This window comes from Pseudorca crassidens, chromosome 18, assembly GCF_039906515.1.
Source record: "Pseudorca crassidens isolate mPseCra1 chromosome 18, mPseCra1.hap1, whole genome shotgun sequence".
Taxonomy (NCBI): domain Eukaryota; kingdom Metazoa; phylum Chordata; class Mammalia; order Artiodactyla; family Delphinidae; genus Pseudorca; species Pseudorca crassidens.
This window is the reverse complement of record NC_090313.1, coordinates 73,158,108-73,184,116: the sequence shown is the minus strand read 5'-3', so window position 1 is coordinate 73,184,116 and position 26,009 is coordinate 73,158,108. Positions and strand designations below refer to the sequence as shown.

General features: G+C 45.6%; 2 long non-coding RNA genes across 4 annotated transcripts in view; one reads left to right on the top strand and one right to left on the bottom strand.

Annotated features, from left to right (window-relative positions):
• Positions 1-9,483, bottom strand: part of LOC137211258 (uncharacterized) — a 28,593-nt gene extending 19,110 nt beyond the window's left edge. For all 3 annotated transcript variants that reach the window (XR_010936987.1, XR_010936989.1, XR_010936988.1), the window contains exons 1-2: positions 9,074-9,483; positions 6,021-6,100 (exon numbers count right to left, since the gene is read on the bottom strand). This is a non-coding gene — a long non-coding RNA (uncharacterized lncRNA). The remainder of the gene's footprint in view (positions 1-6,020; positions 6,101-9,073) is intronic.
• A 13,041-nt stretch (positions 9,484-22,524) lies between these two features.
• Positions 22,525-25,690, top strand: LOC137211036 (uncharacterized). The gene is made up of 3 exons (XR_010936870.1): positions 22,525-22,903; positions 23,884-23,997; positions 24,931-25,690. It is a non-coding gene; the product is annotated as an uncharacterized lncRNA (long non-coding RNA).
• Positions 25,691-26,009: the final 319 nt, after the last annotated feature.

The following is a 26,009-nucleotide window of genomic DNA, read 5'->3' as shown; positions in this document are numbered from 1 at the left end:
AACCATGTTGCATGGATTTATTTCTCTGTGTGTGGGTGGCTGGTCTGGCTTCTTTTGCTCAGCGTGAGATCTCTTACTCTCACCAAAGCTATTGTGTATATCAGCTCATCCTCTTTTTTGTAATTGCTGAGCTGTATTCCATTGTGTATGGATAAATACATATATCTCATGATCTGCTTATCCACCCTCCTTTTGACAGAAATTGGATTGTTTCCGGGCCTTGCCTATTATGAATAATGCAGGTATGAACATTCTTGTGCAAGTTCTTCTGTGGTCATATGCTTTCATTTTTCGTGGATAAATACTTAAGAGAGAAATGACTGGGTCATAGGGCAGATATATTTAACTTCATAAAAACTGCCAAAACGGTTCTCCAAAGTGGTTGCACCTGTTTCACTTTTTAAACTTAGTATTTCCTGCATTCATTTGACAACAGAACCCTACACATCTATAGAATGAGCAGGTACGATTAGACAGCTTTTAAGATTCCTCCCAGCTTTACACTATGAGAAAATGGCCAAGGCATCAGAAGTGTAATTGTTTTGTCTTCTCTGTGTATACACACACACACACACACACACATATATATATATATATTTTTTTTTTTTTTTTGCGGTACGCAGGCCTCTCACCGTTGTGGCCTCTCCCGTTGCGGAGCACAGGCTCCGGACGCGCAGGCTCAGCGGCCACGGCTCACGGGCCCAGCCGCTCCGCGGCATGTGGGATCTTCCCAGACCGGGGCACGAACCCACGTCCCCTGCATCGGCAGGCGGACTCTCAACCACTGCGCCACCAGGGAAGCCCTCTGTGTATATCTTATAGACAAAAGCAAATGAAGTGAAACCAGAAGGACCAGAAAGACCTAAAAAGGTTGGGAGTAGGAAGACAGAAGGCAGCCTTGAGTCCAGGGGGTGGGGGAAGAGATGCCAGCAGGCAGCCATGTGGATGGAGGCATGAAAAAGCCAGAAGGAAGCTGAGATGCCAAAGTTAAAACGATTAAAGCAGAGACAATGGTGTACCAAGACTCCCACAGTGTTTAAGAAGTTTCTCTGCTCTGGGGACATCAATAATGACAAGATATTAATAAAACTCTCCAACATCACTTTTTCTAAAAGGGAGAAATGAGTAGACAATTTGGGGTAAAAGCAAAAATAAGGTACTGGATAATTTTATTCATTCCAACTCCACTTATTAAGAATTTAAGCTTATAAAGACATTCTTGTAGGGGTATAATTCTTCACGGATCTTTCAAATTCCTGCACATCTTGAGCAGAGAAACTGACCGCCATTTGTTCTGGACTATCTTTTGAAGGATGTTTATGTAATGACCAGCCTTGATAAAGAGAGACAGTGTCTCCCTCTGGAGCAAAATGCAGGTTTGCTCACATCCTTGTAAGATAGGGATAATGTCTATCGCTGAAGCAAAGGGCATTATATGCCTACTGCTTTTTATAAAAGATTCAGGTTCCCTAAACTCAGGATTCCTCTCCTGAAATGCAACCCACTGCAGGAGCAGGTATAAGGCAGCCCTCTTTGCAATGCCCTCTGGGAATTGAGGGTTGAGAGATTGGTACCCCAAATGTGCTGATAGTCTCTACCGCTACGGCTGTGAATAATAAACAGCCTTCCCTGACCCAGGAGTCTCCTGCCTTTACCGTATCCATGAAACTGTAGCCGCTAACTTGTCAGCGTGCAAGTGGGGTAAAGGCTCAGTCTCTTCCAACTTCTCGACAATTATGTGTGAACTTCTTGAACGATAATAGCAGAAATCCTTCCTCCACGCTTTTCCAAAGTTTAATTTGTGAGCAAGGGGAATGAATTCTAAAACCAGGAGATTTTTAAAAAACAGACTTCAAGAAATTTAAAATTTCTCAATACACTGTTAATTTCTAAACCTGGGCCCTGGGGCAAGTACTTTCCTGCCTGTTTTAGAAAGTTGGCACCATTTGGGAAAAGATATTCCCTTCATCCTAAGAACCGACACAGTAAAACTTCTCTCTCAGATTCTGTACCACAAAGAAAAGAATCACACTCAGCCTCAGCTGCCCAGCTCACTAGTGTCGCCCAAGGGCAAGGGCCTCTCCTGCTTCTCCAGTTTCAGAGGCTGACTGGTTCACGGCTCCCCAGGAGGCCCTGAGGAGGGCATATTTCCTTCATGGTTTTTGAAAGGGAGAGGACAAGTGCCTGTCCACACTGCAAACAGTCAGAGAAACCTTAAACTAATCTCCAGCCAGAAAGCAGAGGGTCAGTGGCAGGGCGCCCACCCATCCAACTCGCCAGGAACGATCCCGCTTCACACATGTTCCCCGCGTGGACAGTAAATTGGTCATCCTGGTCAAAGGATCCAGGGAGGCCCTTCAACCCTCAAGTCCAAGCTCCAAGCACACGCGTCGCCTCCTCTTACGTTCGTCACCTCACTGAATCACCTGTGGAAGCGATTGAGGGCATATGAGTGTTCCCCACACATGCCAGCATCTTCACATGAATGTCATCACCTCTAAAATCGTGACCTTCCCTCACCCCTTTCTATGCAGGACCAGCACGTCACCCATCTGGGGGGGCAAGCCCCACCCCCACTTGGAAATCAGTGTTCCCCTTCATCATCAGCATTCACCCTCATCTTCAACTGTTGAACCGGATAATTTCTCGAGATTCCTTCCAGATCTGATATCTATCGTTCAGTGTTCCCCATTCACTTATTCATTCTCCTCAAAATATGCACGTCCCCCAAAATTGACAGTGACCCTTCCCCTTCTAATCCAACCCCCTGAAGTGATCAATTTACAAGTCTATTTACTCCTGAATGGTTTCCGAGGTATACTTTCTGTCTGTATGCCACAGAGGCAGTGTGCTTCATAAGCTCCGTAAAGGCCTACATTTCAGATCGGATGGGCTTTTCCCCTCCCTCCTCCTCCTTGCCCTTTATTCGAGGATGTGTGTGTGTGTGTGCACGTGCACACACATGCAGTTTACTACTGGTCCTTCATCTTCTTATGCCTGGCAAACTATTCCAGCGTGGTATGCTTAGGGCTCTGTGTAGAGTACGCACTCTGTTCTACACGCTGCAGTCCACACAGCGCACCATTCTGCTCAGGCTGCCGTAACAAAATACTACAGACTGGGGGCAATAGAAACTTATTTTCTAAACAACAGAAACTTATTTTCTAAACAACAGAAACTTATTTCCTCACAGTTCTAGAGACTAGAAATCCAAGATCAAGGTGCGAGCAGGGTTGGGGTCTGCTGAGACCTCTCTTCCTGGCTTGCAGACGGCTGACTTCTCCCTGTGTCCTCACATGGCCTTTCTTCTATGAGGGAGGGCGAGCCCTCTGGTGTCTCTTCCCCTTTTCATAAGGACACCTATCCTATCGAATTAGGGCCCCACCCTTATGACCTATTTTAACCTTACCTCCTGAAAAGTCCCATTTCCAAATACAGTCACATGACAGTTAGGACTTCAACGTATAAATTGGGGGAGACAGAGTTTTGTCCATAACAATAGGATACAAAGCATATGTGAAACATTAGATAATTACAGAGTGGCAGAGCTAACAGTAAAGGTCACACTGAAGGCAGAATGCTAGCTGTTATTGGTAGAAACAAGGAACAGAGTGCAAAGGTATGGGTCATTTTGTTTATATTTTAAATAAGCTCTTCTTTTAGCGGATGTGTGAATGTCTTGCTTACTCACCTTTAGTGGCCGTTGAGAAATACAACTGCTAACTTTCTAAGCACAATACGTTTCACAAAAAGGGCAGGCTCAGTTGATATTTTCACACACTCCCATGCATGACAGAAGGGGGATATGTGACTTTAACATTAAATGCAGGGACTTCCCTGGCGGTCCAGTGGTTAAGGCTCTGCACTTCCACCGCAGGGGGCACGGGTTCGATCCCTGGTCGGGGAACGAAGATCCCACATGCCGAGTGGTGCAAAAAAAAAAAACATTAAATGCAAAGAGGCAGATAAGTCATTAATGGCTCTGATTTCATCTTTCCGACAGTAATTGGAGACCTTTGCTTAAGAACCAATCGTTTTGAGACATTTAGGGAAATTGGAACATGGGTTGTGTCTTAGAAAACATTAGAGAATTATTGTTAATTTTGTTCAATATGATCATGATATTCTGGCTACGAAAGAAAATGGAGAAACAGAGAGAAGTATTTAGGGGTGAAAGAGAAGGAAGAGGAAGAGGAGGGGAAGGAGGAGGAGGAAAGAAAAAGCGAAATATGAAGCAAATATAGGAAAATGTTGATAGCTTGAATTTGGGGAAAAGAACAGGAGGTTCTTTTTTTTTTTTTTTTTTTTTTGCGGTACGCGGGCCTCTCACTGTTGTGGCTGCTCCCGTTGCGGAGCACAGGCTCTGGACGCGCGGGCTCAGGGGCCATGGCTCACGGGCCCAGCCGCTCCGCGGCATGTGGGATCTTCCCAGACCGGGGCACGAACCCGCGTCCCCTGCAGCGGCAGGCGGACTCTCAACCACTGCGCCACCAGGGAAGCCCCAGAGTGTGAGGTTCTTTATATGATATGTCTACTTTTGTGTAAGTCTGAAAGTCTTCGTTAAGAAGTGTTTTTAAATTTTTATCAGTGAATATTTACTGAATGCCCACAACAGGGGTTAAGTGGTTGCCTGCTATCAGGGGTAGATCCAAGTCTTGTGAGGCTTGACGCTCTTACAATTTGGAGACCCCTCTTTAAGAAAAGGCATGAACACAAAATTCTCTTGGAAGGGCCTGTGTGGTGAGAGGTCTGAAAACGGGCTTTCACCAGCTTCATGGTAAATCTACCTCTGGCTGCCATGTGTTTGTGCTGGCTGGCCCAGTGATTTTTCCTCTTTTAGCCTTTTTTTCCCCTGTTTTTATTATGAACATTTCAAATGAAGCAAGAATTAGAGCAATGAAGACAATGATCTTTATGCACCTACCATCCTGCTTCTACGACGATCAGTCCTTGGCGAGCATCAGTTCATCCACAGTCCCATCCACCCGCCTCCACACGCACTGTGTTATCCTGAAGCAAATCTCTAGCACCATTTTATCCCTAAAACATTTCAGTATGCATCTCTAAAAGATAAGGGCTCTTTCAGAAACATAACCACAATATCATTACCTGGAAAATAATAATTCCCTAAGCAATTCAGTGTTCAAATTTCTCTAATTGTCTCAAATATTTTTTTACAGTGTGTTTGAATCAGGAAGCATATAAAGTGTATTGCAACTGGTTGATTAAGTCTCTCTTAGTCTATAGGTTTGCCGTCCCAACGTTTTACTTTGCTTGCAATTTCTGTTGTAGAAACTGAGTCATTTTGTCCTGTAGGGCTTCCCACAGTCTACATCTTGCTAACTGCATTCCTGTGGTATCATTTCACGTGTTCCCCTATCTCCTTTCTTTCCTGTAAATTGGTAGTTATATCTAGAAGCTTGATCAGATTCGGGTTTGACTTTCTGACAAGAATTCTTCTTAGGTGGGTGCTTCTATAGGCAGGCACCAGATAAATTGTGTTTCTTTTAGTCAGGTTAGTAGCCACTGCTTGATCTCATGTTTGGTTTGTATTTAAACATGAGCCCCTTTGGGCAGGTGGTGGGTACCAGCCGGGGTGCCCTTCCTTTTTACCCCAGGCCCGCTTCACACTTCACAGTTCACCTGGCTTGGCTCTCAAAGGCCCTGAGCTTTCGGGAGGATTAGGGTGGCGACTGCAGCAGACAAAGGTAAACGAGGGTCAGGCCTTGTACTAAAGGAGTTTATAGTGTGGTTGTCGGGAGCACAGGAAAGTAACAATAAGGGAAGCGTCATAAAGTGGTACAGATAGCTCCTGCAGCGCCCCCGCTGGGGGGCACAGAGGAGTCACGCTCCAGGTGAGGACTGTGACCCAGACACTGGCTTCTCTAACCGAAACAGAACATTGTACTGATGACAGCTCTGTAGTCCCAGATACAAGTCGGCATCCCCCCCTCCCCGGGCTTCCTTTGCAAACCATCCTGTCCATCCTTCTCCACTGTTTTAGGGGCCAAAGGACTCACGGCCAGGTTTCTGACTCCCTCTTCGTTGCAGGTCACATGCTGCCTTGTGGTACGACCACCCGTTACAACATATTTTCCAACTGTGAAGAAAGGGGAGAAGAGATCAACCATCATCTGCTGCGGGGAATGTAGGAAGAAGAATATCCATTGCACGTCTACTCCCGGGAGGGCACGGGGTGTTTTCTCTGCTATGAGTATCTAACGCACACCTGAGAGGTCAGCGTCTGTGGCAAATGCTACCAGCTACTTACCCAGGATCTGCATTCGCCTTCTTTCTTTCTAACAGAATCCCAGTTTTATTCACAAAGTGCCCGCTACCACTCGCTCACTAAGATGCCCTCGTAGCTGGGAGTGACCGTGTGGCTGGATGCTGACCACTGGGTTCTAGCTGGAAGTCAGCTGGGGATCTCTGAGACAGTTTGGGGGGCTGCCCTTTCTTCCTTTCCCTCCTTCCCCTTCCTGCCTGGGATGTACAGTTTAGTGGGAGGTAGAGCAGCTACCTCGTAGCTGTGAGAGGACACGAACGTGAGGACGAAAGCCTCACACTCAGGGCTGCGCAGCAGAAAGAAAAAAGCGACCTTCCTGGTGTCACCAACCCTCCCGCCAATGCCTGCCTCTGGAATTCCTGAGACGTGTGAAAAAAAAGAAAGCCTTACTTGGTTAAACCCCCATAGTCAGCCTCCTGTTACAAACAGCCCGAATGTAATCGATCTGACAGTGGTTATTATTATGATAATTTGACTTACGTATTAAGATACTAACATTCAGATAGGTAAAGAAACTCAGCCAATTGGCACAGCCAGAATAAGGCATAGCTGGTATCCAGCACTTACTCCCGTCCCCTGCCACCTGATTATCAATGAATGAACATTTTGCAATTCCATGATACACTGGGCAAGCCAGAGGCTCTCTCAGTGTTTGAAAGCCAGGTGGTAAAGGCATTTTCCCTTCCCCTGGAGTCTCCGCCATTCTTCTATTCAGCACTGGACCATCGTGTTCTTCTGCCAGTCAGTCAGACCCTAGGTTTCTGGCAATGAGGACACTGTCCCTTTCTTTCCAGGCCGGTCTTCCTGAAAATAGACCAATGGCAGCTTCTGGAAATCCCTTCTCCCCTCAAATGCCTCCTCTACTGGACTTCACCACACTGCCCACGTTCTACCACTGGAGCATAATCAGAACACCCCTGGGAAAATAGAGCTCTCTTGCCCAGTAACTCCCCACAAGGCATTCCACAAAACCCTAGTCTCAAGCGAAGTTACTATGTATTACTGGATTTACTTAAGACTAAGACGTACAATCTTTCACATTTTAACATCTCTGAAATCAGGATGTTTGTTATAATCGATGTACCATATAATCATCATTGACCATTTTTCTCTTTAATATCTCTGAGATCATAATGCATCTTATAGGCACTGGTGTCTTAATTTTGGAATATGGTACTTGAAAATAAAAAGGTTCCATGGTCAAATAAGTTTGGGGAACTTATTAGGAATGAATAAACTAATTCAAACTAAAGTTTTGAATGCAGACCTTCTCAGAGCCTTTAATATGCTAAAGTGCATCTCAAGAGATTTGCTAAGATTATGTGGGCAAGAAATTCTCTCTTTTTTTTTTTTTTTGAGCACCCTATAGTGCTAGTGTTATATGGAACACAACTTTTAAAACACTGCATTAAGCCATTATATTCTGGATTAATTGATCAGATTTGCTAACCAAGTGTCCTCCATCAGAGAATTCTGTGAAAGTTGGTCAGAAAATATGTAATATGTAAACTGTGAAACTGTCAAGTCTGAAGCATGGCCCTTTAATGAGAGGGTCCAAGACCTCACAGAGGCACCATTCACCTGAGTCAGTCACTGGAAAACAGCAGATACCTTTTGGAGGGACTATTGGAAAGTAGGGGCTGCAGTAATGCTAAGCTTTACCTACGTGACTCTTTTTATTGGCAGTCAAGCCTGCTTGCCCTCATCCAGTCCAAAGAGACAAGAGTGTGATTAGAGTCACAACTCCTTAATGCCTGGGGACTGTGTCTGATCCCCAGAACCTCAGGACAACATCCTTGGTCTCCGAGGTACATAGAACCCTGACGTGGCTCCTGCAATGCTGATATCTCAGCGCTGTAATGCTGAAGACCCCAAACATATATAATTCGGAGTACTTTTTAAATTCCCCAGGTAATTCCAGTATGCAAACACAGTCGAGGGCCATCCTTTCACGAAAGGAACTGACTTGATTAAACAGAGTTTAAGTATAACAGCTGGTGAAAGATGTATTTAGCTGTTGCAGTAATCTAAGCCCTCGGCGATCACGGCAAAAAGGATGGTGGAAATAGAAACGGGAGATGGAGGCAAGAAATATTTCAGAGGAAGAATCCGCAGGGAGGGGCTTAAAAATAACTCTGATTCTGAGAAGACTGAAAGAATACTGCACCACTGAAAAGCACAGGACAGTGATGGGAGGGGTGGGGAGGTCCTGGGTTTTGGAGAGAAGATCATTGCTTGAGTTTACACGTGGAGCTGTAGTTTTTAGAATGAGATCCAAGTGGAGATGTCCAGGAGGCAGTTGGAGATGGGGGCTAGGTCGCAGAGGGCAGATTATAAACTTTGAAGTCATCTGTGCCCGGGCAATGTTTGAAGCCTTAGGAGTTTAAAGATAGTCTTTCCCACAATGTGATCCTGTTCAGGTGAGCACAGGTCCATAACTGCTGGGAGTCAGTGTGAAAGACTTGAAGTTCAAGTTCAAGTTCAATGCTGCCAACCAGCTGTGTGGCCTTGCACCAGATCCTCTACCTTCCGAGCCTCAGTTTCCTTAACTGGAAAACAGGAACAACCATACCAACCTCACTGGGCTGTTGCAAATATTAAATAAGGAAATCTTTGTAAAGCGCTTGGCATAATGCCTGGTGCAAAGTATGACCTTGAGCCTTGCTAGGTCTCTCTGATTCCCCTGGTCCCACCCCATGCAACGCCCACGCAGGTCACGATACAAGTCCACTTCTCTTCAGTGTCAAGAGTCAGTTCAGCAACAACAAACAATCAGTTTGCACTCACCTCGATGGTATGTGAAGATCAAAGCTCGGCAGGCCAATTTAATTTTCTTCCATGATAGGTAGGCCATATAGATAAGGAATGAGCAGGAGATGTAATCGCTCTGTGCTGAAGTATGACCTTAGATTCCATTGCCAATGACTTTTCATCAATGAGGTAGAAAGAAATAAGACTCTTTTCTTTCTTAAGAGCTGAATAATATCACCCAAGAAGTGGCTTATCGATGACTCAGCCCCAACCTGGAAGCATCCTGCGTGATCTCACACATGTCAGAGCTGGAGCTCACGCTGAGCATCTCTATCTTTACCCCAGTGATGTAACTGAGAACTTCCGAATTAAGATCACAGATGACACCAAGTTGTGAGGCATTAGTAAAGAGGCAGGAACAGAAGTCAAAATAGCATTAACCGAGCACAGAGTTCATAGAGGGTGAGTGAGGCTCAACACGAACACGTGTGACATTTTTTTAAACAGCCTATGGAGACAAAAAGGAGGATATTATCTATTGACTAATTCACCGGATCATCACTTGTTTCACCCGGAGCTGTAGCAAGGGAAGCAAGGGTGCCCAAGGGTGGCCGGGGTGCCTAGGTGCTCCCCGATGCGTTTAACACATAACAGAGAAGAAAGGAGAAGACAGAAGGAAAGGGAAGGCGAGGCAGGATGAGAAAGAGACAGGGAGTGGATGATTCTAGTCGACTGGAATTCTAATTCGCTTACAGAGTGAATACGTAATTTGTGGAGCACGTGGCGTGTGCAGGCCCTGCATCCGCTGCTGGGCACCTGACTTCTAAATGTTGATGGGCCTGTGATGAGTCCTGACACCTCTTCTTTCTCTCCGCACTCACCCCCTTGGCAATGTCGTCCGCTACCCAGGCTTTCCGCACCATCCGCCTGCTGATGACCCACAAATCCAGACCTCCATCCCAGACGCACGTGACCAGTAGTCTAAGTGCCCTCTCGACGGATCACAAACTTGGTCCATGGGAAGCGGAGTCTCGAGGGTTCCTTGTCCCTGCCCAAACCTCTCCTTCCCCACCCTTCCCCTACTCCACGCACGGCAGCAGACAGCCGAAACAGAGGAGCTGTCCTTGACTCCTGCATCCCATGTCCTGTCGGTTTTAATTCTTCAGACTGAGGATTAGACCCTACAGCTGAAAAGCAGCAAGTCTTGATAATCTCAGTCTAAAGATAATGGCAAACAGCTGGGCAGACACCTCCCCACTTCCTGCTCTGTGCTCCCCCCCAGCCCCGAGGTCAACCTGGCAGCCTAGGGAAGGAGCCACGGCGTCCGGGGTGTGCTGTCTCTGGAGCGGCAGCTGCAGTGTCGATGAGGACAGGTTACCATGGGGGAAGCAAGGAGATCCGCAGGTGATATGGGAGGCTCTGAGACAGATGTCAGTGGACTTTCTCTGTGAAGGGCCAGATGAAATACTGTAGGATTTGCTGGGCATACAGAGTGGTGTCCGTCCCAGCTGCTCAACACGGCCATTTCAGTGAAAGCAGCCACAGGCGTAATGAAGGAGACACATGCGAAGGAGCAAGGCTGTGCTCTAATAAAGCTAGTTATGGACACAAGCTTCCATTTCCTATGATTTTCACACATCACAAAATAGTATTCTTCTTCTGATTTTTTCCCAACCACTTCAAAGTTTAAAACAAACAAACAGAAAAAAAAACTTATCGCACAGGCTCTGTGAAAACAGGCAGCGGGCCAGTTGTGGGCCCTGGTCTGTAGTTTGCCGACCCTTAATCCAAGAGAGTCTTGCAGACCCTGGTGCGCCTGGTCCCCAGTAGACACCTGATGAGCCACAGGGCTTCCCGCCCAACCCACAGAGGAGCAGAGCACAGCGGGGAGTTTGTCCTCCGGAGGCTGAGGACACACGTGGCATAAGGCAAGGGCCTGCTTCCTCACTGCGGCTCTGAAGGCAGGACCCTTGGGGAAGCTGCCCTGGCCCCAGGAGGAATAGGACTGATTTGTACTTGTAACTCTCTCTCAAAGAAAAACCCCCGGCTCTTGAACTCCAGCTGTCTCTGCAGTAAATGTAAACTGTAGCAACATGGCTGCAGGTGATTTATGGGAGCTTCTGCACAGATTTTTGCAATTTAAAATTTTCCACTATTGTTGGTGTAACAAAAAAAAAAGAAGTTATTCACATGAAAACAGGTTGAGCACTGATACCAGTTAACAAGGGAGGCTGCAGAATGTCTACCCCGGGATCTTTAAAACTCTGATCAACAACCATCTGTTTTGGAGGTTTAAGGAGAGCCCAGCCCGCCTTAAGGGGCTGGGGGGGATAACCGCTCCGGGTTTCCTCCATCTCCATAATTCCAGGGTACAAAAGGAGCCAGAGGCCCACAGGGAAGAGTGGTTAGAAAGAGTAGCTCTTCTTTCCTTTTCTCCGACAACAGAAACAGTGAAGATTAGCTCCCCAAATCCCTGTGTAACACTGAATACCCAGCAGAAGAAGTTTCCTTTGAAATTGCATCTGTCTGCGTCAGAGGTCCACAAAGCCTGTATTTTAATGCCGAAATAACTCCAGTTATTTGAGCTGCTGTTACTGCTGAAAGATTTTTGAAGAGGAAGAAGGAAAAGGGTTCTCAAGATGACAAGGAATTTGTCGGAAAGGACTCGGTACAAACAAGGTGCTGATTTTTTTCCCTACAAAAAGGGTGGGTACAGTTGAGAAATTGTCCCCGTCCCCGAAGAGAGACAGATGGACCTTTTCAGGTCACGGATTTCTCTGCATCAGGTGGCCACTGAGTCTCTCTGCTGAGCGTCTGTAAGTCAGGCCATTCTCTCTTCCACCTTCTGAGCTTTCCCTGGTGCTAGAGATGCTGCAAATCCAGATGTGATTGGCAAACGGTCTTGACATCACAGAGAGCAAACTGCAGTGCTGCTTGCTCTTCTGGGGCTGATTTCAAACCACTGCGTTAACAAGAGCCGGCACTGAGTCCCCCCCACACCCCAAATTAGACTGTATAATCCATTTTTTAAAAATAACGCAGGGATAGATACGATGTAAGGTTTTCCGAAATTTCTTTCTGTCCGTCACCTTTTCACGATCAGTTTTGCTGCCGCGGTACACAGCAGAAGGTTGGCAGTTTTGCGGTATTTTTTATACTATGTCATCATCAGTCAAAGTGTCCAGATAAATCACTTAACGGGGAGGCTGTAGAGACACTGCTGAGTTAGCTCCATAACCATGCAGCTGAGATAAGAGTCTGCACTCACTCACTCCCTTCTGTCCTGGACAGAATCGTGTGGTTTACATTTGCCAGAAACAGATGTGCAAGTATTTCCTCTTGGCTGGACTTCCTTCTCTCTATTGTAGTATCAATAATTATGAAAAGATGAATACAGAAGAGCAGCATCGCTTTTGATAATCATCGCCCCTCATCAAGCGCCTACCGCGGACCTGCCTGCAGAATACAGCCTCCCCTCCCCCCAACATCTGCACAAGCGGGCACTATTCATCCATTTTTACAGCTACGTAAACCAACCTGCAGGAAGTTAACTTGTCTGGGCTCATATTTCTGGTATGAAGTGGAGCCTGGCTTCCAGCCGAGCTCTGTTGGCCGGCAGCGCCTCGCTCTTTCCAATATTCAGCAAAGCCTCCCTAAGTAACATATTTGATTGACTCAGCACTTTCCATGACGGTCCCTCTAGCACATTCACTTACCTCTTTCCATGAACCTCTTCCCACCTCTTTCAAAACTGTTACTTTTCCTTGTAATCGCACAACGATGACTTTAAAGAAAAATTCCAAACGTGGGGTACCACTCTCTCTCACAACTATTTTCAGTTTCTATGCTTTTTTCCAGTCTTTGCCTACGTGGACTTAACGAGTATATCGTTTTAAATACGAAAAATGTATAACCTTCTTTTGCATCTAACATTATATCATGAATACATTCCCATGTTTCTACATAGTTGTTATAATTGCTGATTTAAAAACTGCATAATATTCCATCAAGTTGATAGACCCCAATTTCTTAAGCCGTTTCTCAAACCATTTCTCTTCTGTTGAGTTGTTTATAATGTTTCCCTACTATAAGTAATGTTACAATAAACGGTTTTCAAGTATATAACCTTTTTCCTTTCAGTGAGATTCTTCTTTAGGCTAAATTCCCAAAAGCACAATTACCGGACCAAAGGGTTTGAATATTTCATGTTTGGCTGTCCTCCGTACGTCCCGAACGCACACGTATGAGTCCCAGCATTGCCCTGCTCACCTTCTAAGCGTAGCTGGGGACAGACATTCAGCGCATCGCTTCACTCCCCTCGCCCCTGACAAGGCATCGGGCTGGGGCGGGGCCTGCTCACACTCGTGGATGCGGACAATTTCGGGATGTAAGTGAGTTAGACTTCTCCTGAAATCCTTGTGTTACCCATTCAGATACCAGGCCAGAAAGATAAAAACAGTTGCTCAGTGCTGGCAAGGGTATGAAGAATTAGACACATGAATAAGTTATAAAGTGGTAGACCTCTCTGGAAGGCAATTTGGCGATACGTAGGAAAAGCTCTAAAAATGTATAAGTGTTCAAGCCAGCCATTCTGCTTTAATAATTTAATCCCACAGGGGAAAAGTCAAGGAGAGGCACAAATATTTAGCTACAAACATATTCCTTATAGCATTTCGTATAAGAGCAAAACTAGAAATACATTTATGTCCAACAAAAAGAACTGGCTAGGGGCTTTCCTGGTGGCGCAGTGGTTGGGAGTCCGCCTGCCGATGCAGGGGACATGGGTTTGTGCCCCGGTCCGGGAGGATCCCACATGCCGCGGAGCGGCTGGGCCCGTGAGCCGTGGCTGCTGAGCCTGCGGGTCCGGAGCCTCTGCTCCGCAGCGGGAGAGGCCACAACGGTGAGAGGCCCGCGTACCGCAAAAAAAAAAGAACTGGCTTAAAAAATTATAGTATCTGTATAATGGAGTGCTATGTAGTCATTTTAGATTATAATTGTAGGGACTTCCCTGGCGGTCCAGTGGTAAAGAATCCACCTTCCAATGCAGGGGACACAGCTTCCATCCCTGGTCAGGAAACTAAGATCCCACACGCCATGGGGCAACTAAGCCCGCAATCCACAACTACTGAGCCCGGGTGCCTCAACTAGAGAGCCCACATGCCACAAACTACAGAGCACACGTGGTCTGGAGCTCATGTGCCACAACTAGAGAGAGAAAAACCCATGCACCACAACTAGAGAGAAGCCCGCGCGCCACAACAAAAGATCCTCCACACCTCAATGAAGATCCCACCTGCCGCAACTAAGACCTGATGCAGCCATAAAAATAAATAAGTGAAAAAAATAAATAAATAAGTGAAAATAAATAAATTCCCTTTCTTTAAAAAAACTGTATAATTGTAGATGACCTAATAGGTTAATGACATAAACACAGGTTCACAATATATTTAATGAAAAAACGAGTCACAAACTAGCACTTATTATATTCTCTATTTGTGTAAAATGTATAGAGATAGAAATAGTTATAGAAATGCTTCAATTATTAACAGCATTTATTGGATATACCTGCATATTGGAATTATGGGTGCTTAATGGTCTTGCTTTTAAAAAATTTTTATACCACATATATTATTGCTTTTGTAATAAGAAATAAAGTTTATTTTTTCTTATTTATACCCATTTCTAAAGCCTACATGTGCACAAAAATTCTTTTCATACTCCTCCCAGTTGGGACAGGGACAAGAAGAACTGTCTGTGTCATCCTGTAGATTCTGTGTGTACTTCCTCATCCACATGTCCAAACATCCAGGGGATAACAAAGGTGTAACAATGACAGCAAAGGAAATGAGGATGCCTCGACCCCTATAATCAGGGACCTGGACATCTCTCCCCGCAGAAGGAAGGAGGGACTCCTTGAGAAAATAAGGGTAGCAGGAATAAATACTGTCTCCCCTCGCTGTACTAATTATCTGTTGTTGCACAGTGAATCACCCCCAGACTCAGGAACTTAAAACAACAGACGTGTATGACCTCTCACAGTTTCTGAGAGTCAGGAATCTGGGAGTGAGCTCACAGAGTGGCTCTGACTCAGGCCCCTCACGAGACTGTAGTGAAGCCAGGACTGCGGTCATCGTGAGGCTCGACTGGGGCTGGAGTTGCCACGCTGCAGGGCACCACACAGTTGTTATGAGACAGGCTGGGACCTGGGACCTGGGGCCCTTTGCGGCAGTGCTGCAATACTTGCACCTGGACAAAGGTCTCCTTGAGCAACAAAATACAAAGAAACTATAAGAGACTAAAACTAACTGCGTGCAAGGCAGTTAGGGCAAGTTACGGACAACAAGATACAAAGAGACCAAAAATCCAACTGCCACTTCTGAGGAGCCAGGAGCAAAAGCAGGGGACTGCGCATGCCCCCTGCACACACCGCCACCCAAAGGGTGGGCAGACCCCCTAAGCCAGCCCTCCGGCCGGAGCCCTGGACCCGCCCCTCCCCTCCCCCCATGCCGTCCCCTTGGGGAGCAGGCAAGCAAGGAAACCTGTGGTTTGTTCTCGCTCCCCCCGGTTGCAGCAGGGGCCCCGATAAAGCCCTGCCTGAATTTCTTGTCTGGCCTCTGATCAATTTCCATTGATGAAGGAGGCCAAGAACCCTGGTCAGTAACAGCTGGGGACCTCAGTTCCTCACTGGCTCTCAGCTACAAGCCTCATTTCCCTGCCTCATGCACCTCTCCGTACACGGTGTGTCCTCGTGACATGACAGCCGGTTTCCTGAACGAGGGATTCAAGAGAGAGTGAGAGAGAAAGCACTTGACATGGAAGCTGCAGTGTGTTTTAAAACCTAATCCTGGAAATAAACTCCAGTCACTTCTGTATCCTATTGGTCACACAGACCAACTCTGGTATAGTGCGGGAGGGACCAGGCAGGAGTGTGAACAATAGGAAAGGTCTTCTTGGAGGCTGCCCACCACACTCCCCAACCCAAGTGCTACATCACTGAAACCCCCTCAGCCAGAGAACTGGGGGCTCAGAAACGAAAAGCCACCTAGAAGGAGTAAAGTTGGGGGACCATGGTTAAAAATGAATCTACAGGGAATTCCCTGGTGGTCCAGTGGTTAAGACTCGGCACTTTCAATGCAGTGGTCCTGGGTTCGATCCCTGGCTGGGGAGCTAAGATCCCACAAGCTGCGCGGCATGGCCAAAAAATAAAATAAAACAAGATGAGATAAGATAAAATTAAATTAAAATCTACAAAATTCTAATAGGTAATTTTCACTTTCATTGAATAAAACACTAGACAATATAGTATACAAAGAGCTTATCAAGGGCATATTAAAAGTAATGGGTACTGTACAATTAATTTCCATTTCACTATGCTTTGCTTACTAGAATCTTTTGCAGATTCCCTTGCCAGCAATTTGAAGGAGATTCTTACAAATTTATATTGCTTCGTTGATGCAGACACTATGTACACCAAGAAGGCTTTTTCTGTGTCTGGTCCTTGCTGCAATGTGAGTGCCTCTCTCATTGATTTGCTCTGAGTCTTGCTTTGGCTATAGTCCTTAAGGCACAACTTTGGCCAAATGTAGTTTACTACTCAGTTACATGAAGGTGAGAATGATTACATTCCCTCAAGGCTTAACATCAGGGTTATAAAGCCTCAACATCACCCTTACCTACTTCATGCCAAAGCCAGAGCCCAGAGGCCTCTCACCTCCCTTAGCTCCTGGGCTGGCACCCCTGTAGGGCAGGCTGTGCCCTTTGTCTGCACTGCTCCCCACACCTGGCCCAAGGTGGCGCTGCATCAGTCTCTACTGCCAGGGCTTCCTCTTCACCTCCTTTTCCCTTCCTGGCTTCCAACCCGTTTTTTAAATTATTGCCAACAAGAATGACTGACAATCTGCTTATACTCTGCCCTGAATTTTGGAAGGTAACCAGAGGTATCAAGTGAAGGGAAGAATGGAATTTTAGGAAGAAGAATTCGTGTGACCTTTATAGTCGTCTAGTGACTTGACTGTAAGGTTGCTTTATACCCTCAGGGCTTACAGCAGAGTATTTACTAGACTTGTTAATAAATGTATGAATGAATGAAGAGTTGGAGAAGGAAAAATTTCAGCCTTCTAAATTTATCTGGCCGAATGAAAAGTTGACTACTCTATTATGGTCCCCCAAACCTCACCCTATCAAAAAAGAGGCCGGCCTGTGAAATTCTGGCCAATGGGCCATCGCATCTTTGTATTGTTAGTACCATGGCTTTTCTCTTGCCTCTTGAGGTCAGAAGACAAAGTCATGCATATGGACTCTTAAGCTGAGCACGTTATCACAATATAGCGTATTTGCATTAGGAGTTTCCAGCCAAGTAACAAGAGATAGAGAAGAATCTTATGGATGAGACGCAGAATGTGTCTAGAAGTAGAAGGAGGGTGGTACTGTGAGGAAAGTTTACCTGCTTGCAGGTTTGACAGAGATTGGGGTAAATCCAAAGGGGTAAATATGGTAATGTCTAGCAAGGGGATAGCAGGGGCTTAAACACTTGTGTTGGTCAGGCTCTCGCAGGGGCCAAGTGACAAACTGAACTTACACTAGCTTAGATAAGGGAGGCGGGGACTCAGAGGCAAGGATTTTAATTCCGTAGTAATTCTTTCTCTCCGTTTTGTCTCTGCTTTTTTGTGTGTGGATTTCATTCTCTCCTCCTACAGAGACCTTTCTTCACACAGCAGTGGATATGGGAGCCCACCTCACTGGGTTCCCAGTCAAATGACCCTTTGACCAGAGAAGGAAGGGTTCTTCTTCTGGGTCCAGCTCAGTATACCCTGAGTTGGGACTCTGTTGGGTGACAGGTCCATCTCTACACCCATCACTGTAGCCAAGAAGCTGGCTGTGTTTCCTTAAACCCTGTAAGCTTCACTTTTCTCGTGTGTAAAGTAGGGATAATATTAACACCAACCACAACTTGTTATTGTGAAGATTAAATTGATTTAAATGAGATAGCACATGTAAAGTGCTCAGTTCCACATGTGGCACACAGTAAACGCTCTAACAGTCTATTGTCTCTTTTGGCGGTTGTTAGTGCTCTGTGATCCGCGCAGTCTGGAGACCAAACCACAGTATCTGCTCTTCTACTTGCTACCCAAATGGCACTGCCTTCTGCTCTTGCCAACCTGCCCCTATTCCTACAGCCAGACCGGAGTTATGTTGAATAATATACATAAAATACTATAAAATCATGCATGTAGGAAGGTGTGAGAGGGTCAACAAAGGTCAAAACCAGAATCATACAATTTAGACTTAAAAGAACTTTTTGATATTTCAGAGAACAAAACTTGCACCCTTACTTATAGAGGCAGAAAACATAAATTAGTGCCTAAGATCCTGTTATGAAATGACAGCATACTGGATTTGCAGGCTGACGAGCCAGTCTCAGCTATTGTTGATTTGCTTTAAGGCCTCTGTTTCTTCCTTCTGTAAAATGGGGATAATGATATTCCCCTTCAACTCCCACATTGGGATGTGGTGAGACTTAATGAGGCACTTTGGGTAAAATGCTTTGAGCTTAGCTAATGAAACCCTCCGTGTAGTCACTCAATGCTATTACACAGTCCTGCGTGTCTGGAGTGAGAAGTTAGTTGGCACTATTTCAGAGATCTGCTAAGAACCACAGATACACTAAACGGTCTTTTTAAAAACAGAGGTTAAATCAAAACAGAAAGTTTGGCCCAGTTACTGCCTTGTCCTAGTAGGACCTCCTGCCCGATCTCGTTGACAGCCCTTTCCCCTGAGTACCACCTGTACTGATTACGTACCCTCTCCTCATTGTAACTCCCCTCAAGTCAAGCATCATCCATTCCACTGAGGCATCATCCTTCCCTCACCACAGTTGGAGATTTATAGTTAGATAATGTGAATTTTGGATGAATTACCATTGTGTTAACATCATATGAATTATATGTCAATTATATCTCAATAAAACTGGGGGGAACCCCAATATAGGAGGAAAGATAATTGTATGCTACAGAGCAGCAAATTGAAAAACAGTTTATTTAATTAAAGTATAGTTGATTTACAATATTGTATTAGTTTCAGGTGTACAGCACAGTGATTCAGTATTTTTGCAGATTATATTCCATTACAGGTTATTACAAGATAATAGGTGTAACTCCCTGTGCTATACAGTATATCCATGTTGCTTACATAGTTTATATATAGTAGTTTGTTAATCCCATTCCCCTAATTTGACCATCCTCCCTTCCCTCTCCCCTTTGGTAACCACTAGTTTGTTCTCTGTATCTGTGAGTCTGTTTCTGTTTTGCATATACACTCATTTGTATTATTTTTTAGATTCCACATATAAGTGATATCATATAGTATTTGTCTCTCTCTGTCTGACTTATTTCACTAAGCATAATATTCTCTAGGTCCATCCATGTTGCTGCAATTGGCATTATTTCGTTCTTTTTTGTGGTTGAGTAATATTCCATTCTGTATACGTACCACATCTTCTTAATCCAATCATCTGTTGATGGGACTTTGGTTGCTTCCATGTCTTGGCTATTGTAAATAGTGCTGCTATGAACACTGGGGTGCATGTAGCTTTTTGAATTAGTGTTTTCATTTGAAAAACAGTTTTTCCATAATGTACTGAAACGACAGTTAAACTGTTAAAAAGGCACTAACCCAGTGGTATGCTGGGGCCAGCTGATACCGCCTTGTGAGAACTGATTGTTAAATTTTTAGGAATTTTTTGAACCAGTTGTTAAATAGTTATTTTTGAAGCTAAATTACATAAGCTTACAATTTTAAAAATTACATTGAAAACAAAGCTAATAATTTCTCAAAACTTATCACTTCATAGTAATTTTACGATTATATATTCTCTTGAGGTTTTTTATAGCTAGTGTTTATGTCTATCGTATCTGTAATGATGTGCTTCTCTGTATTTCTTCCCATCTGCCTGTTCAGCGATATCCTCTTGGTTGCCTGAAATAGCCACAGTAGGAGCATTTACACCGCAGAAACTGGACTGCTACAGATCAGGGCTCCCCCTCCCCCCAGAAGCCACTTGTCAAACATTGACCAACACACCTTGTCTAGCCCCATAAGGACAAAGAGAGAACAGGAATGGAGACAACAGGAGACAAAACAATGTCAACAATATTCTGGAAACTAGACAAGCAGATGAACGAGAGTTAATTAATTTAGCAGAGAAGATACAGCCAAAACCCAAGCCCATAGGGAGGGAGGCTGGAAGAAGCAAGCCAGCTTCCACAGAGCCTTAGAAAGAAACAGAAATTGGTTCCCTTTGTGCAGAATATAGGTGCAGGTGCACTGAAAACAAATGTGTTGAAAATTTGTGCAAGGAACGAGGAGACTCCCTATTTCTTCCCACAGACCTGTGCAGCCAGGCCATGCCCCTGCCCAGCCCTGGGAGAAAAGGTTGAACCGGAGATCATCTGGGCAGTGGGCACAGCTGGGAGCTGGCGCGTGACCCGCTGCTGAAACAGGATTAACAGTCTGCATTTTGGATTATAACACCCTGCAGTCTCTTCCCCCCTCTTGGCTCCCAGAATGCTGGCAGTGAGGCTTATACCCCACAGGCAGATCAGATGATTCATCTCTAGGGAAGCTGGCAAGTCCAAGAGAAAAGACTTACAGACACTGGCCTAGCAGGATCCTCTAATGAAACATCCAGGTTGCTGCAGAATCACCAACCCGGAGCCCACTGGTTCATAAACTTCGCCCAGGCACACATCCCCTTACTGTGAGCACTAAATCACCAGACATCGGCGGAAAGCCTCTAACATGAAGAAAAATTATTTGCAAAGTCAAATTCTATATCCAGACAAGCTATCAAGTGCAACAGTCGAATAAAGACACTTACAAGGTCCCCAGACATTTACCTGCCATGAACCCTTTCTCAGGAATCTACTGAAGGATGCGCTTCAACAAAACAAAGAATTACCTAAGAAAGAAGAGAGAAGCCCCAGGAAACAGAGGATCCAACATAGGAGAGAAGGAAAGAGGATTCCCAGGATGATGCTAAAGGGAAGTTCTGAGCTGGTAACTGCAGTGGGCCAAGGGGGAACCAGCCCTGAGTTTGGAGCGGGAAGACAGCTCCAGGAAGACATCCCCACAGGGAGGGAAACACAACTGAGAGATTACTAATCAGTGTTCATCACGCTGAGGAGCGTCTGGGGATGCATTACTCATAAACACCCAAAGAACTACACAATTAAATAGATAAGGCAATTATTTACTCGGGGGGGGGGGGCGCAGGGAGATGTACAAGAACCAAAATGTAATTATAGTGCACGATGTAGACACTCAAAATAATGCAAATACTGAGAGTGATTTAATCAAAAATTGTGCCGTCCCATAATTTATAATATTCTAACATGCACATACTTCTCACATTTTAACATCTTGGAAGTCAGACTGCACCTCATGGTCAATGTGATAAGAAAGTATTGTTTCTAAGTTTAACTGGGAGCATGTTCATGCTTTTGTAGTGACTCATAAACAATGGTACATCTTATAATGGATGGCATCTAAGATGGGAAGAGAACTCTATGGGGAAGTGAGGGAGAAGTATGAACACCTGTGTCTAGGAGGGGGGACGAAAGCTAAACCCTCATCTTCCACAGCAATAAGTCAGTAGAACATTTCTAAAATTATGAAAGTAAAGATGCAGTTTTATAAACATACTGTTTAGAATGACTGCTGCCAATACCAGGAGTACCACTAAAAGCACAGCCAGCCGTTGGCTTTGGGGAACAGTAACTGGAGGTAAGAATGGGTGAGGCAGGAGGCACTGGGTTGTGACGTTTCTATAAGCCTCCTAAACATGTGAATTTTAAAACTATATACGTTAGAAGAAAAAGTAATATGTATAGAAATAAGAATAAAACGCAGCGCTCCATTTCAAGCCTCGCCAGAAGTTTTCAGATCGTGAAAATGAAGACGGATCTTTACGGTCTCCTCTTTCAGGACAAGGCGTCTAACCGTCCCCGGGCCCCACCCCAGGCTGGTCTCAGGAAGGGAGGCTCCTGGGTGACATGTACATTGTCTCACATGCCACCTCTCGCCTCCCATCTCAGGAAACTCTGGCTGCCTGATTTTTCACTCTCAGATGAGATAGCCGGTCTTCCGAGAAGGTGGAAACTGCAGGGCATACGACACATTTTCCAAATGCTCCCGTTCCCCAGAGCCCTTGAGACTGAGAAAGGAAGCTGTCGGTTTGGCAGGTGTGGAGGCCGCTTCCCGCAGACATCTGTCAGTGGCTCTGGAAGCGTGGGCCCCTCCTCCTTACAGAGACAAAACCCTGGATTCCTGCTGAGATGAGGCACCAGCATGTGCCGGCTGCACGTCAGCCGGGAAGGAGAGGGTGAGGAAACAAGAGAAAGATCCCTCCTGGTAAAGCAAAAGCTGCCGGCTCCTCGAACGTCAGCCACACGCACACGAGTCCCACAGGCCAGGAGGCACCCAGCTGCTCCCCAGGACATCCGGGCACTGCCCGAATCTGAGCGGGGGGTGGGGGCGGGAAACAAACATCTGCGATTCTGCCAGGGAACGGGGTGAGGCCACCGATGCTGGGAGTGATTTGGAATAAGCACCCAGGGAGCACGAGGCGGCGGTCAGGCATTCGGGGCCAGCGTCTCTGATGCGGGGCCCCCCAGACCGACATTCCGCTGCTGTGAGACGCTGCGGCCACACCACGCGTTCGTGTGCAAACACTTCACACCGGTCGGTAAACAGCCGCAGCCCGCTCGCCCGACACCTCCCGCCACCGCACAGCCAGCCAGCGGGGAACACACGGCCCAGCAGAGGGCCTCCAGGAGCTGGCGCGGAGGCCCCCCGCGGACGGCTGCTCTGGTTGGTCGGGCTGGCGTGTTAAATATTTTAAATCTCTCCCTCTGTAACTAGATCTATCAGTGAGAGGCCAGAAAGCTGACTTCCTGCAGAAACCCCTCCACCTTCCTCTCCCCGCCTCCTTCTCCCTAGCCCAGCGTCTGCCAGTTTAGGACACCGGGGAGTATCTTTTGCAGTAAAAATGTCTTTTTCTACGTTCAAGAAGAGACGCCCTCTTCTCATTCCCTGGGGGACCCTGATACTCCAGACTGCAAGGAAATTTTTATGTGCCTCTTCCTTCTGCTTCCCTAACTTGTTTATCTTGATGAAATTAGGTTAAAATGGCCAGGGGCAGCGTCCTAAAAGGGGAAGATAAAGTTAGTAGAGGCCAATGTGCAGCCTCAGGGGCGCGTGCCGACTGGGAAGAAAACAGCCAGGGCCCGGGGGGTGTGCACAGCCCAGCCGGGCTTGCTGGAGGCCTTTGGGTACCACACGTTTTCGTCCTGGCTGCCAGGGGCCGTCTTTCCCTTCACCTTCCCCCCTCTCTCAGCCACTATTTTCCATTTCCAGCACCTGAAAGAGGGGGATCCCCTTGAGCCCTGGGCAGGGCCCAGGCCACAGATCTGAGGGTTTCCCTAAGGATGCGCTGGGCTTCCTGTGCAGCCATGGGAAGGGAGCTGCTCCTTCCTCAGAGTGGAGGTTTAACGGCTGTCTTACCCTTGGGTGGAGGCAGGCTTAGGTCTTGCCAGCAGAGCCAAAGACAAGGCCCCCAGCTCTCCTGGCTCAGGGAGGGCTAGGTACCCAAGGGCACCCCACAAATGGCCTTTGGCCCTCACGGATGTGCACTGTGATATGGGGAACTGTTCAATCTGTTTCTTCTAACTCTATAGAAAACTTTCTCAATCTGTCAAAATTATAAGACTTGGGACAATTTAGCAAATGATCATTTCGGTTTTGTTTTTGTTTTATTTGTTTTTTGGTTTGTTTTTAATGTGAAATCAAAGGCAGGCTGCAGAGTGGAAAGGGCCCACCCAGTAAGGACTTAAGAGGACCGGTGTAAATGCTGATCTCTCTGACCGAGGCCTTCTCTTCCTGAAATGCCTGCCCAAAGGGTCGTGGTGAGTAGTAAATTTAATCCTGTTTGTAAAATGCCTTAAAAAGTGTAAAGTAAAAAATCTACAAACAATAAATGCTGGAGAGGGTGTGGAGAAAAGGGAACCCTCTTGCACTGTTGGTGGGAATGTAAATTGATACAGCCACTATAGAGAACAGTATGGAGGTTCCTTAAAAAACTAAAAATAGAACTACCATACGACCCAGCAGTCCCACCACTGGGCATATACCCTGAGAAAAACATAATTCAAAAAGAGTCATGTACCAAAATGTTCATTGCAGCTCTATTTACAATAGCCAGGACATGGAAGCAACCTAAGTGTCCATCAACAGATGAATGGATAAAGAAGATGTGGCACATATATACAATGGAATATTACTCAGCCATGAAAAGGAACGAAACTGAGTTATTTGTAGTGAGGTGGATGGACCTAGAGACTGTCATACAGAGTGAAGCAAGTCAGAAAGAGAAAAACAAATACCATATGCTAACACATATATATGGAATCTAAAAAAAAAAAATGGTCAGAAGAACCTAGGGGCAAGATGGGAATAAAGATGCAGACCTACTAGAGAATGGACTTGAGGATATGGGGAGGGGAAAGGGTAAGCTGGGACAAAGTGAGACAGTGGCATGGACATATATACACTACCAAATGTAAAATAGCTAGCTAGTGGGAAACAGCCGCATAGCACAGGGAGATCAGCCCGGTGCTCTGTGACCACCTAGAGGGGTGGGATAGGGAGGGTGGGAGGGAGGGAGATGCAAGAGGGAAGAGATATGGGGACATATGTATATGTATAACTGATTCACTTTGTTATAAAGCAGAAACTAACACACCATTGTAAAGCAATTATACTCCAATAAAGATGTTAAAAAAAAAAAGTGTAAAGTAGAATTGCCAATTTAAGGATACTGGTTTTCTCTTCTATTCCAGCAAATCGTAACCACTCTGCTTGCACTAGCTGCTCCAGACAGGGTCTATCCTCTGCCACCGTGCATGGGCTTCAGCCTGTCAAGGATGCCCATGGTCCTGCTACAGCACTGCAGGTTCTGGGCCAGCTGGGCCAGGTAACCCGGTGGCCAGAGTGGAAGAGATGATGTAAAGATGCAGCTTGTTTAACCTGGAGAAGAGCAGGTGGTCCAAGGGGCCATGGTTAGAAGTCTTCAAATGCATGCATGGTAGGAAAAACATGAAAGTGTTCTGTACAGCTTTGAGGGGTGGAATCAAGTGGGCCCAGTGCTAGGATTTAAGAGGTCAGATTTTTTTTTTCTAACCATCTTATCCATTTTAAAGTGTACAATTTGGTATTGTTAAGTATATTCACATCATTGTACAACATCTTGCAAAACGGAAACTCTATACCCATTAAACATTAATTCCCACTCACCCAAGCCCTTGGCAACCACCTTTCTACTTTCTGTCTCTATGATTTTCACTACTTTAGATACTTCATGTGAGTGGAATCATACAGTATCTGTCCTGTTGTGACTGATTTATTTCACTTAGTATAGTGTGCTTAAAGTTCATCCATATTGTAGCATGTGACAGGATTTCCCTCTTTTTTAAGGCTATATAATATTTCATTGTATGTCTAGACCACATTTTATCTATTCATCTGTTGACCGGCATTTGGGTTGCTTCCACCTGTTGGTTATTGTGAATTAACGGTGCAATAAACATGGATGTGCAACTATCTCTTTGAAATCCTGCTTTGAATTCTTTGGGGTATATGCCCAGGAGTGGAATTTCTGGATTATATGGTAATTCTATTTTTAATTTTTTAAGGAAATTCCATACTGTTTTCCATATGGCTGCACCATTTTACATTCCCACCAACAGTGCACAAGGGTTCCAGTTTCTCCAAGTCCTCGTCAACACTTATTATTTTCTGGTCTTTTGATAGTGCCCATCCTAATGCATGTGAGGTGATACCTCACTGTGGTTTTGATTTGCATTTATCTGATGATTAGTGATGTTGAGCATCTTTTCATACGTTTGTTGGTCATTTTTAT